This window comes from Convolutriloba macropyga, chromosome 1 (genome assembly GCF_964194025.1).
Source record: "Convolutriloba macropyga chromosome 1, txConMacr16.3, whole genome shotgun sequence".
Taxonomy (NCBI): Eukaryota; Metazoa; Xenacoelomorpha; order Acoela; family Convolutidae; genus Convolutriloba; species Convolutriloba macropyga.
The window spans coordinates 24762828-24776792 of record NC_134468.1 but is presented as its reverse complement, the minus strand read 5'-3'; positions in this window follow the sequence as shown (position 1 = coordinate 24776792).

The window sequence follows — 13965 nt, the reverse complement described above, 5'->3', positions numbered from 1 at the left end:
TAAGACAAATAAAGGAACAACAAAAACTAGAAAAAATGAAAAATTTACTATAATTTCTCTTAGGGTCAGGTACAACAGATTAAAATCCTAATCTGGTAAATAAATCAGAATTACTTTTGTAAGATTGGACCTGCTTTTAAAGACAATTGGACTTGTAATTAGTTTACTAATGCGACAAGAAACCTAAAATTAAACTCAATAATGGTAAAAAAAATTCCTGAATCACAGCAACTTTTGTGAAGGCTTCTAAAATCAAATCTAGAAAGTTGTTATTATAAGAATGAAAAAGCTGAAAAGAAGTTCATAATTCAATTCACTGGAAAAGATGGAAGCCTTCATTGAAGAATATAAGCTACAAGTTTACAAAAATGAGGAAAAATGACTAAAAAAACGGTAAAAATTGAAAAAAACGAGGATTTTTTTATTAAAAAGAATAAATTCAAAGCCACGGACACAATTAGCTATGAATTTAAACCCTTAAATAGGTTTTTTGTCGCTCCAAAAATTGTGTGCGGCCTATCTTTCTACAAAAATATATCATACAACTACAAATAACGACAATTATAATCAAAGTTCAGAAATTCAACTAAAAATTGAGTGAAAACGGCGACGAAGCCGTTAAAACTATAAACTAATCATTAATAAAACTTTGATAAGTTTAGTTGTGCTCTTTTCACCACCGTTGTTGTACTACGTGCACTATATTCAGCGTTACAGGGACATAAGATAATTAGGACAACTAATTGAACAACTATATATGAACTATATATGAACAACTATACAAAAATGAACCAATGTACAAAAGTAACAAAATTGGAATCTTCTATTCTCACTGCGGTAAACCGCAGTGACGTCGGTAAAACGCATTGAAAACAAATTTTTTATTTGATAGAAAATAATTCCGCCTCACGATTGGAATTGATAGAAAAGGAAAAATGGCAAAATCACAAAAGTACACTTTTTCATTTTTCAAACTAATATTTCTGAATGTACTAAAAACAGTGAGCATTCAACTAAAAAAAACGACATAGAATAAATTTAAGCCCCTTAGAAAACCAATTGTACGTTGTTTTTGAGACTAGGTCTCAAAGTTTTAAAATAACAAAAATTTGGGATTTATGAATTAACGGATCGTTTGGATGTAATTAAAACACAGATCGTCTGGATGGCCTTTGATTATTTTTTCAAAATGAAATAAATATCTTTTTGCGTCATCAAGATGTAAACAACAGCTTTCCTTTTTTTGCTCGAAAAATAACAAAAAATGAAATTGTTTTAAATCAATTAAAATGGACAACTTATTTACGCACAAAGTTGATAAAACATAAATATCATTGATTTACTAGTCCAAGTTCACCGAGTTTTTTCTGTTGACAAAATTTTTTTAAATGTTCGATTCTGAAAGAAAAAAAGGCAAACGTGGACCATTTTTTGTCTAAATTTAAAAGCCGATGGTAATTTAAGTAAATTTTTCCATCAAAAAAATCCAGATAACGTTTAAACAATTTCTAATGCTCAAGGCTAAGTCAGTTTTCGACATCATCGCAATGAATTCTGGGGTGGACGTATAAAGTTGAGCAAATATTATAGATGAAGTATAGTAATATTTGCTAGCACAAAGGTGTTACTGTGAAAGGACTTGTGAATGTTACTGCCTAAAGAAAACAACACAGTATTATTTCTCTTCCAAAAAATCGCTCTTTAATTGAAGGGTAACCTATTCCACTTTTGAGTGCTCAAGAATAAAATTTATTATGCAATATATGTCGTTGCGTTGTTACTATAAGATATTTGTTCAATTGTTCTGCTGTAATTGTAGCCGGTTTGCAGAATTTCTTAAATATTTCTGATGTACCCCCACTGACTCACTTCGGTTCGGGGTTTCATCAGTCTAAACATCGACAGATTCAGCTGGTAGGACATGTGATCTGAGAAAAACTGCACGGCAATGATATACTTACGACGCATATAACACGTTTTTGTGCCCCAGTTAATATATCGATTTATACGTTAAACTTTACTTTTCCGTAAAATTTGCAAAAAATTTCAGAGAATGGCAGATGAGAGAGAACTAAAGATTTGGAAACAAGCACCCTAAAATCCATGGTTAATGATTTTTTTTTACCAGACATAGTGAACAGGGGGCAGCCGCCATTTTCCGTAAAAGTACATTTAGATGTATTTCAGATGACATTTTTGTCAAGGTGTATTCCTCAGTAACCACAGCCCCGTGCAGTGCAAGTTTTTAAACTTTCCCTTTAGAATAACGTGCAGTTTTAATTCATGACTCATGACAAAAAGGAACTCTCTTTTATTAGCATTCAAAGTCAGTTGATTTTTTTCATGTAACTGTCTGTCTCTGTTAAAATACCTCAATTTTGCAAATTTCTCCCACTGATCATATTGAAATAGTATACTGTATCGTCTACAATTTGTACAAACTCATAGGCACCATCAATTATTTCTGGACAGTCTATAACATAAAATTAAAGTCCTAAGATTGTGACTAATGAGAATTTTCTCTGATATATTGCAGCCTATCCTAACAGCGAAAAGATGGTAAGCAATAAAATGAAGGCGCAGAAAAAAACTAAACACACTCCATGGAATATTATGTTCAAAATTGAATTGAGTGTTGGCGCAAGGTCGTCAATTTGTTGTTGTGTTCTTTTCCAATTTCCAAGTTTTTTAAGGTTTCCATGAAAACAACGCTGCATCGGTCGCCCATTTTTGGTCTTGAAATCCAAATTGCTCTTTATTTAACAGATTGTCTTTATATATATATATATATATATATATATATATATATATATATATATATATATATATATATATATATATATATATATACATATATATATATATATATATATATATATATATAAAAATAAATATACATCATTTGTGTGAGCAGAAGTTTCTAGAAAAAAATTAGGAAATGTGGGTGCAACAAAAATCAGTTGATAGCTGCTGATGCTTTAAAGAAAGGGGATGGAACTTTAGTCAGAGTCTAGCTGTTAGCTGATCATGTTCAAAGTGTCTTGGTTATTATTAACGATATATCGTTTAACCAGTGCGAATCTGGGCTTATCTTATACTGGCTTAATAGACAAAAACCATATAATTGTTATTGGCACTGTCACGATACCGATTATCAAATTTGCAGTTTGTGATGTGATTTTGAGATTAATTCGCTTGGGCTTAAAGATATTTATTTTTGCAGTGAAACTTCGCTTATCATTTGGTTACAGAAATTACTGCCCAGGTTGAGGTCCAGACCCAAATTTGCTTCTGATCAGACTTTCCAGACCAAAATTATCTCTGATCAGACTTTCCAGACCGAAATTATCTCTGATCAGACTTTCCAGACTCAATGTGTTCTGATCAGACTCTCCTGACCGAAGGAGTTCTGATCAGACCATCTCCAGACCATGGTCCAGACCCAAAGACACACAGACAGACACAGACAAACCGGTTACCCCACAAACGGACACACAAACTTACACACACACACGTTGGTTGAGATTTTACTGCAAAGTTAGCTATAAAATAAAAGATTTGCGATGAATTCGAATAAAAACATTAGACTTGCGCTCATTGCGATGAAAAATATTAACAGGTGAAGTTTTTCCACGCGCTTACGTGTAAAAATTACCGCAAAAGTTGAATTATACAAAAAACTACCGTTGAATTCACCGCTATCCTTACAACGTTTTATCAAAGGAATAGTTGTATTGAAAAAATGCAAGAATAGCGCTGATTAATTAGCAACCTTTAAAATATTAAAAAAGAAATAACACTATAATGTATGTTGAACATGCTATTGATCAATGACCACCTTATGGATAGCTATCAGCTTATGAAGCGCTCATAAGCATTTCAGTCAAAGATATTTTACAGATTTTTTAGATATAATTTTACAAGAGAGTGAAGAAAGAGTCGAACTTCATGAAAAACGTTTAGTAATAACTTTTTGAAGACGGCAAGTTAGAAAGTCTGTTATAGACCATTTTGTTGCCATGATAATGCACCTTTCAAGTTTGTGTAGAAATAAATGCCAATTGTTGGATTTTATAAAAAATTTTCAGAGAACTTTCAAAAAGAGTGAAGAAAAAGTCGAACTTCATCAAAAACGTTTGTTAAAAACTTTTTGAAGAAGACATGTTAGAAAGTCTATGATAGCCCATTTTGTTGCCGTGATAATGTACCTTTTAAATTTGTGTAGAAATTAATGCCAACTATTGGGTTTTACACAAATTTTTTAGAGAATTTTCAAAGAGAGTGAAGAAAAAGACGAACTTCATGAAGAACGTTTGTTAAAAACTTTTTTGAAGAAGACAAGTTAGAAAGTCTATGATAGCCCATTTTGTTGCCGAGATAATGTACCTTTTAGGTTTGTGTAGAAATAAATACCAATTTTGGTTTTTATACAAATTTTTTAGAGAATTTTCCAAGAGAGTGAAGAAAAAGTCGATCTTCATGAAGAACGTTTGTTAATAATTTTTTGAAGAAGACGAGTTAGAAAGTTGATGATAGCCCATTTTGTTGCCGTGGTAATATGACTTGAAATTTGTGTAGAAATTAATGCCAATTGTTGGATTTTACACAAATTTTTAGAGAATTTTCCAAGAGCGTGGAGGAAAAGTCGATCTTCATGAAAAACGTTTGTTAACAACTTTTTGAAGAAGACGAGTTAGAAAATCTATGGTAGCACTTTTTGTTGCCGTGGTAATATGACTTGAAATTTGCGTAGAAATTAATGCCAATTGTTGGATTTTACACAAATTTTTAGAGAATTTTCAAAGAGAGTGAAGAAAAAGACGAACTTCATGAAGAACGTTTGTTAAAAACTTTTTTGAAGAAGACAAGTTAGAAAGTCTATGATAGCCGATTTTGTTGCCGAGATAATGTACCTTTTAGGTTTGTGTAGAAATAAATACCAATTTTGGATTTTATACAAATTTTTTAGAGAGTTTTCCAAGAGAGTGAAGAAAAAGTCGAACTTTATGAAAAAAGTTTGTTAAAAATTTTTTGCAGAAGACGAGTTAGAAAATCTATGATAGCCCTTTTTGTTGCCGTGATGAAGTACCTTTTAGGTTTGTGTAGAGATTAGTGCCAATTGTTGGATTTTACACAAATTTATTAGAGAATTTTCAAAGAGAGTGAAGAAAAAGTCGATTTTCATGAAGAACGTTTGCCAAAAACTTTTTGAAAAAGACGCGTTAGAAAATCTATGATAGCCCTTTTTGTTGCCGTGATAAAGTACCTTTTAGGTTTGTGTAGAAAAAGAGTGTGAAGGAAAAGTCGAACTTCATGAAGAACATTTGTTAATAACTTTTTGAAGAAGACGAGTTAGAAAGTCTATGATAGCCCTTTTTGTTGCCGTGATAAAGTACCTTTTAGGTTTTTGTGGAAAGAAATGCCAATTGCTGGATTTTTTACAAATTTTTTAGAGAATTTTCCAAGAGTGTGAAGAAAAAGTCGAACTTCATGAAGAACATTTGTTAATAACTTTTTGAAGAAGACGAGTTAGAAAGTCTAAGTTAGCCCTTTTTGTTGCCGTGGTAATATGACTTGAAATTTGCGTAGAAATTAATGCCAATTGTTGGATTTTACACAAATTTTTAGAGAATTTTCAAAGAGAGTGAAGAAAAAGACGAACTTCATGAAGAACGTTTGTTAAAAACTTTTTTGAAGAAGACAAGTTAGAAAGTCTATGATAGCCGATTTTGTTGCCGAGATAATGTACCTTTTAGGTTTGTGTAGAAATAAATACCAATTTTGGATTTTATACAAATTTTTTAGAGAGTTTTCCAAGAGAGTGAAGAAAAAGTCGAACTTTATGAAAAAAGTTTGTTAAAAATTTTTTGCAGAAGACGAGTTAGAAAATCTATGATAGCCCTTTTTGTTGCCGTGATGAAGTACCTTTTAGGTTTGTGTAGAGATTAGTGCCAATTGTTGGATTTTACACAAATTTATTAGAGAATTTTCAAAGAGAGTGAAGAAAAAGTCGATTTTCATGAAGAACGTTTGCCAAAAACTTTTTGAAAAAGACGCGTTAGAAAATCTATGATAGCCCTTTTTGTTGCCGTGATAAAGTACCTTTTAGGTTTGTGTAGAAAAAGAGTGTGAAGAAAAAGTCGAACTTCATGAAGAACATTTGTTAATAACTTTTTGAAGAAGACGAGTTAGAAAGTCTATGATAGCCCTTTTTGTTGCCGTGATAAAGTACCTTTTAGGTTTTTGTGGAAAGAAATGCCAATTGTTGGATTTTACACAAATTTTTAGAGAATTTTCCAAGAGCGTGGAGGAAAACTCGATCTTCATGAAAAACGTTTGTTAACAACTTTTTGAAGAAGACGAGTTAGAAAATCTATGGTAGCACTTTTTGTTGCCGTGGTAATATGACTTGAAATTTGCGTAGATATTAATGCCAATTGTTGGATTTTACACAAATTTTTAGAGAATTTTCAAAGAGAGTGAAGAAAAAGACGAACTTCATGAAGAACGTTTGTTAAAAACTTTTTTGAAGAAGACAAGTTAGAAAGTCTATGATAGCCGATTTTGTTGCCGAGATAATGTACCTTTTAGGTTTGTGTAGAAATAAATACCAATTTTGGATTTTATACAAATTTTTTAGAGAGTTTTCCAAGAGAGTGAAGAAAAAGTCGAACTTTATGAAAAAAGTTTGTTAAAAATTTTTTGCAGAAGACGAGTGAGAAAATCTATGATAGCCCTTTTTGTTGCCGTGATGAAGTACCTTTTAGGTTTGTGTAGAGATTAGTGCCAATTGTTGGATTTTACACAAATTTATTAGAGAATTGTCAAAGAGAGTGAAGAAAAAGTCGATTTTCATGAAGAACGTTTGCCAAAAACTTTTTGAAAAAGACGCGTTAGAAAATCTATGATAGCCCTTTTTGTTGCCGTGATAAAGTACCTTTTAGGTTTGTGTAGAAAAAGAGTGTGAAGAAAAAGTCGAACTTCATGAAGAACATTTGTTAATAACTTTTTGAAGAAGACGAGTTAGAAAGTCTATGATAGCCCTTTTTGTTGCCGTGATAAAGTACCTTTTAGGTTTTTGTGGAAAGAAATGCCAATTGCTGGATTTTTTACAAATTTTTTAGAGAATTTTCCAAGAGTGTGAAGAAAAAGTCGAACTTCATGAAGAACATTTGTTAATAACTTTTTGAAGAAGACGAGTTAGAAAGTCTAAGTTAGCCCTTTTTGTTGCCGTGATAAAGTATCTTTTAGGTTTGTGTAGAAAAAAATGCCAATTGCTGGATTTTATACAAATTTTTTAGAGAATTTTCCAAGAGTGTGAAGAAAAAGTCGAACTTCATGAAGAACGTTTGTTAATAACTTTTTGAAGAAGACGAGTTAGAAAGTCTATGATAGCCCATTTTGTTGCCGAGATAATGTACCTTTTAGGTTTGTGAAGAAATAAATACCAATTTTGGATTTTATACAAATTTTTTAGAGAATTTTCCAAGAGAGTGAAGAAAAAGTCGAACTTTATGAAAAAAGTTTGTTAATAATTTTTTGAAGAAGACGAGTTAGAAAATCTATGATAGCCCTTTTTGTTGCCGTGATAAATTACCTTTTAGGTTTGTGTAGAAAAAAAATGCCAATTGCTGGATTTTATACAAATTTTTTAGAATTTTCCAAGAGTGTGAAGAAAAAGTCGAACTTCATGAAGAATGTTTGTTGATAACTTTTTGAAGAAGACGAGTTAGAAAGTCTATGATAGCCCATTTTGTTGCCGAGATAATGTATCTTTTAGGTTTGTGTAGAAATAAATACCAATTTTGAATTTTATACAAATTTTTTAGAGAATTTTCCAAGAGACTGAAGAAAAAGTCGAACTTTATGAAAAAAGTTTGTTAATAAATTTTTGAAGAAAATGAATTAGAAAATCTATGATAGCCCTTTTTGTTGCCGTGATAAAGTAACTTTTAGGTTTGTGTAGAAATTAATGCCAATTGTTGGATTTTACACAAATTTTTTAGAGAATTTTCAAAGAGAGTGAAGAAAAAGTCGAATTTCATGAAGAACGTTTGCCAAAAACTTTTTGAAAAAGACGCGTTAGAAAATCTATGATAGCCCTTTTTGTTGCCGTGATAAAGTACCTTTTAAATTTGTGTAGAAATAAATGCCAATTGCTGGATTTTCTACAAATTTTTTAGAGAACTTTCAAAGAGAGTGAAGAAAAAGTCGAACTTCATGAAGAACGTTTGTTAAAAACTTTTTGAAGAAGACAAGTTAGAAAGTCTATGATAGCCCATTTTGTTGCCGAGATAATGTTCCTTTTAGGTTTGTGTAGAAATAAATACCAATTGTTTGATTTTACACAAATTTTTTAGAGAATTTTCAAAGAGAGTGAAGAAAAAGTCGAATTTCATGAAGAACGTTTGCCAAAAACTTTTTGAAAAAGACGCGTTAGAAAATCTATGATAGCCCTTTTAGGTTGCCGTGATAAAACACCTTTTAGGTTTGTGTAGAAATAAATGCCAATTGCTGGATTTTATACAATTTTTTTAGAGAATTTTCAAAGAGTGTGAAGAAAAAGTCGATCTTCATGAAGAACGTTTGTTAAAAACTTTTTGAAGCAGACAAGTTAGAAAGTCTATGATAGCCCATTTTGTTGCCGTGATAATGTACCTTTTAAATTTGTGTAGAATTAAATACCAATTGCTGGATTTTAAACAAATTTTTTAGAGCATTTTCAAAGAGAGTGAAGAAAAGTCGAACTTCATGAATAACGTTTGTTAAAAACTTTTTGAAGAAGACAAGTTAGAATGTCTATGATAGCCCATTTTGTTGCCGTGATAATGTACCTTTTTTATTTGTGTAGAATTAAATGCCAATTGCTGGATTTTGTACAAATTTTTTAGAGAATTTTCCAAGAGGTTGAAGAAAAGTCGAACTTCATGAAGAACGTTTGTTAATAACTTTTTGAAGAAGACGAAAGACGAGATAGAAAGTCTATAATAGCCCATTTTGTTGCCGAGATAATGTAACTTTTAGGTTTGTGTAGAAAGAAATACCATTTTTGGATTTTATACAAATTTTTTAGAGAATTTTCCAAGAGAGTGAAGAAAAAGTCGAACTTCATGAAAAACGTTTGTTAATAACTTTTTGAAGAAGACGAGTTAGAAAATCTATGATAGCCCCTTTTGTTGCCGTGATAAAGTACCTTTTAAATTTGTGTAGAAATAAATGCCAATTGCTGGATTTTATACAAGTTTTTTAGAGAATTTTCAAAGAGAGTGAAGAAAAAGTCGAACTTCATGAAGAACGTTTGTTAAAAATTTTTCGAAGAAGACAAGTTAGAAAGTCTATGATAGCCCATTTTGTTGCCGAGATAATGTTCCTTTTAGGTTTGTGTAGAAATAAATACCAATTGTTGGATTTTACACAAATTTTTTAGAGAATTTTCAAAGAGAGTGAAGAAAAAGTTGAATTTCATGAAGAACGTTTGCCAAAAACTTTTTGAAAAAGACGCGTTAGAAAATCTATGATAGCCCTTTTTGTTGCCGTGATAAAACACCTTTTAGGTTTGTGTAGAAATAAATGCCAATTGCTGGATTTTATACAATTTTTTTTTTGGGAATTTTCAAAGAGTGTGAAGAAAAAGTCGATCTTCATGAAGAACGTTTGTTAAAAACTTTTTGAAGCAGACAAGTTAGAAAGTCTATGATAGCCCATTTTGTTGCCGTGATAATGTACCTTTTAAATTTGTGTAGAAATAAATACCAATGGCTGGATTTTATACAAATTTTTTAGAGCATTTTCAAAGAGAGTGATGAAAAGTCGAACTTCGTGAATAACGTTTGTTAAAAACTTTTTGAAGAAGACAAGTTAGAATGTCTATGATAGCCCATCTTGTTGCCGTGATAATGTACCTTTTTTATTTGTGTAGAATTAAATGCCAATTGCTGGATTTTGTACAAATTTTTTAGAGAATTTTCCAAGAGGTTGAAGAAAAGCCGAACTTCATGAAGAACGTTTGTTAATAACTTTTTGAAGAAGACGAAAGACGAGATAGAAAGTCTATAATAGCCCATTTTGTTGCCGAGATAATGTTCCTTTTAGGTTTGTGTAGAAATAAATACCAATTGTTGGATTTTACACAAATTTTTTAGAGAATTTTCCAAGAGAGTGAAGAAATAGTCGAACTTCATGAAGAACGTTTGTTAAAAACTTTTTTGAAGAAGACAAGTTAGAAAGTCTATGATAGCCCATTTTGTTGCCGAGATAATGTACCTTTTAGGTTTGTGTAGAAATAAATACCAATTTTGGTTTTTATACAAATTTTTTAGAGAATTTTCCAAGAGAGTGAAGAAAAAGTCGATCTTCATGAAGAACGTTTGTTAATAATTTTTTGAAGAAGACAAGTTAGAATGTCTATGATAGCCCATTTTGTTGACGTGATAATGTACCTTTTTTATTTGTGTAGAATTAAATGCCAGTTGCTGGATTTTGTACAAATTTTTTAGAGAATTTTCCAAGAGGTTGAAGAAAAGCCGAACTTCATGAAGAACGTTTGTTAATAACTTTTTGAAGAAGACGAAAGACGAGATAGAAAGTCTATAATAGCCCATTTTGTTGCCGAGATAATGTTCCTTTTAGGTTTGTGTAGAAATAAATACCAATTGTTGGATTTTACACAAATTTTTTAGAGAATTTTCAAAGAGAGTGAAGAAAAAGTCGAATTTCATGAAGAACGTTTGCCAAAAACTTTTTGAAAAAGATGCGTTAGAAAATCTATGATAGCCCTTTTTGTTGCCGTGATAAAACACCTTTTAGGTTTGTGTAGAAATAAATGCCAATTGCTGGATCTTATACAATTTTTTTAGAGAATTTTCAAAGAGTGTGAAGAAAAAGTCGATCTTCATGAAGAACGTTTGTTAAAAACTTTTTGAAGCAGACAAGTTAGAAAGTCTATGATAGCCCATTTTGTTGCCGTGATAATGTACCTTTTAAATTTGTGTAGAAATAAATACCAATGGCTGGATTTTATACAAATTTTTTAGAGCATTTTCAAAGAGAGTGAAGAAAAGTCGAACTTCATGAATAACGTTTGTTAAAAACTTTTTGAAGAAGACAAGTTAGAATGTCTATGATAGCCCATTTTGTTGACGTGATAATGTACCTTTTTTATTTGTGTAGAATTAAATGCCAATTGCTGGATTTTGTACAAATTTTTTAGAGAATTTTCCAAGAGGTTGAAGAAAAGCCGAACTTCATGAAGAACGTTTGTTAATAACTTTTTGAAGAAGACGAAAGACGAGATAGAAAGTCTATAATAGCCCATTTTGTTGCCGAGATAATGTACCTTTTAGGTTTGTGTAGAAATAAATACCAATTTTGGATTTTATACAAATTTTTTAGAGAATTTTCCAAGAGAGTGAAGAAAAAGTCGAACTTCATGAAAAACGTTTAATAATAACTTTTTGAAGAAGACGAGTTAGAAAATCTATGATAGCCCCTTTTGTTGCCGTGATAAAGTACCTTTTAGGTTTGTGTAGAGATTAGTGCCAATTGTTGGATTTTACACAAATTTATTAGAGAATTTTCAAAGAGAGTGAAGAAAAAGTCGAACTTCATGAAGAACGTTTGTCAAAAACTTTTTGAAAAAAACGCGTTAGAAAATCTATGATAGCCCTTTTTCTTACCGTGATAATGTACCTTTTAGGTTTGTGTAGAAATAAATACCAATTTTGGATTTTACACAAATTTATTAGAGAACTTTCAAAGAGAGTGAAGAAAAAGTCGATCTTCATGAAGAACGTTTGTCAAAAATTTTTTGAAAAAGACAAGTTAGAAAGTCTATGATAGCCCATTTTGTTGCCGAGATAATGTTCCTTTTAGGTTTGTGTAGAAATAAATAGCAATTTTGGATTTTATACAAACTTTTTAGAGAATTTTCCAAGAGAGTAAAGAAAAAGTCGAACTTCATGAAAAACGGTTGTTAATAACTTTTTGAAAAAAACGCGTTAGAAAATCTATGATAGCCCTTTTTCTTACCGTGATAAAGTACTTTTTAGGTTTGTGTAGAAATAAATGCCAATTGCTGAATTTTGTACAAATTTTTTAGAGAATTTTCCAAGAGAGTGAAGAAAAAGTCGAACTTCATGAAGAACGTTTGTCAAAAACTTTTTGAAAAAGACGCGTTAGAAAATCTATGTTAGCTCTTTTTGTTGCCGTGATAAAGTACCTTTTAAATTTGTGTAGAAATAAATGCCAATTGCTGGATTTTATACAAATTTTTTAGAGAATTTTCAAAGAGAGTGAACAAAAAGTCGAACTTCATGAAGAATGTTTGTTAAAAACTTTTTGAAGAAGACAAGTTAGAAAGTCTATGATAGCCCATTTTGTTGCCGAGATAATGTTCCTTTTAGGTTTGTGTAGAAATAAATAGCAATTTTGGATTTTATACAAACTTTTTAGAGAATTTTCCAAGAGAGTAAAGAAAAAGTCGAACTTCATGAAAAACGGTTGTTAATAACTTTTTGAAAAAAACGCGTTAGAAAATCTATGATAGCCCTTTTTCTTACCGTGATAAAGTACTTTTTAGGTTTGTGTAGAAATAAATGCCAATTGCTGAATTTTGTACAAATTTTTTAGAGAATTTTCCATGAGGGTGAAGAAAAGTCGAACTTCATGAAGAACGTTTGTTAATAACTTTTTGAAGAAGACGAAAGACGAGATAGAAAGTCTATAATAGCCCATTTTGTTGCCGAGATAATGTACCTTTTAGGTTTGTGTAGAAATAAATACCAATTTTGAATTTTATACAAATTTTTTAGAGAATTTTCCAAGAGACTGAAGAAAAAGTCGAACTTTATGAAAAAAGTTTGTTAATAAATTTTTGAAGAAAATGAATTAGAAAATCTATGATAGCCCTTTTTGTTGCCGTGATAAAGTACCTTTTAGGTTTGTGTAGAGATTAGTGCCAATTGTTGGATTTTACACAAATTTATTAGAGAATTTTCAAAGAGAGTGAAGAAAAAGTCGAACTTCATGAAGAACGTTTGTTAAAAACTTTTTGAAGAAGACAATTTAGAAAGTCTATGATAGCCCATTTTGTTGCCAAGATAATGTTCCTTTTAGGTTTGTGTAGAAATAAATAGCAATTTTGGATTTTATACAAACTCGTTAGAGAGTTTTCCAAGAGAGTAAAGAAAAAGTCGAACTTCATGAAGAACGTTTGTTAAAAACTTTTTGAAGAAGACAAGTTAGAATGTCTATGATAGCCCATTTTGTTGCCGTGATAATGTACCTTTTTTATTTGTGTAGAAATAAATGCCAATTGCTGGATTTGTACAAATTTTTTAGAGAATTTTCCATGAGGGTGAAGAAAAGTCGAACTTCATGAAGAACGTTTGTTAATAACTTTTTGAAGAAGACGAAAGACGAGATAGAAAGTCTATAATAGCCCATTTTGTTGCCGAGATAATGTACCTTTTAGGTTTGTGTAGAAATAAATACCAATTTTGGGTTTTATACAAATTTTTTAAAGAATTTTCCAAGAGAGTGAAGAAAAAGTCGAACTTCATGAAAAACGTTTGTTAATAACTTTTTGAAGAAGACGAGTTAGAAAATCTATGATAGCCCCTTTTGTTGCCGTGATAAAGTACCTTTTAGGTTTGTGTAGAAATAAATACCAATTTTAGATTTTATACAAATTTTTTAGAGAATTTTCCAAGAGAGTGAAGAAAAAGTCGAACTTCATGAAGAACGTTTGTCAAAAACTTTTTGAAAAAGACGCGTTAGAAAATCTATGTTAGCTCTTTTTGTTGCCGTGATAAAGTACCTTTAAATTTGTGTAGAAATAAATGCCAATTGCTGGATTTTATACAAATTTTTTAGAGAATTTTCAAAGAGAGTGAACAAAAAGTCGAACTTCATGAAGAATGTTTGTTAAAAACTTTTTGAAGAAGACAAGTTAGAAAGTCTATGATA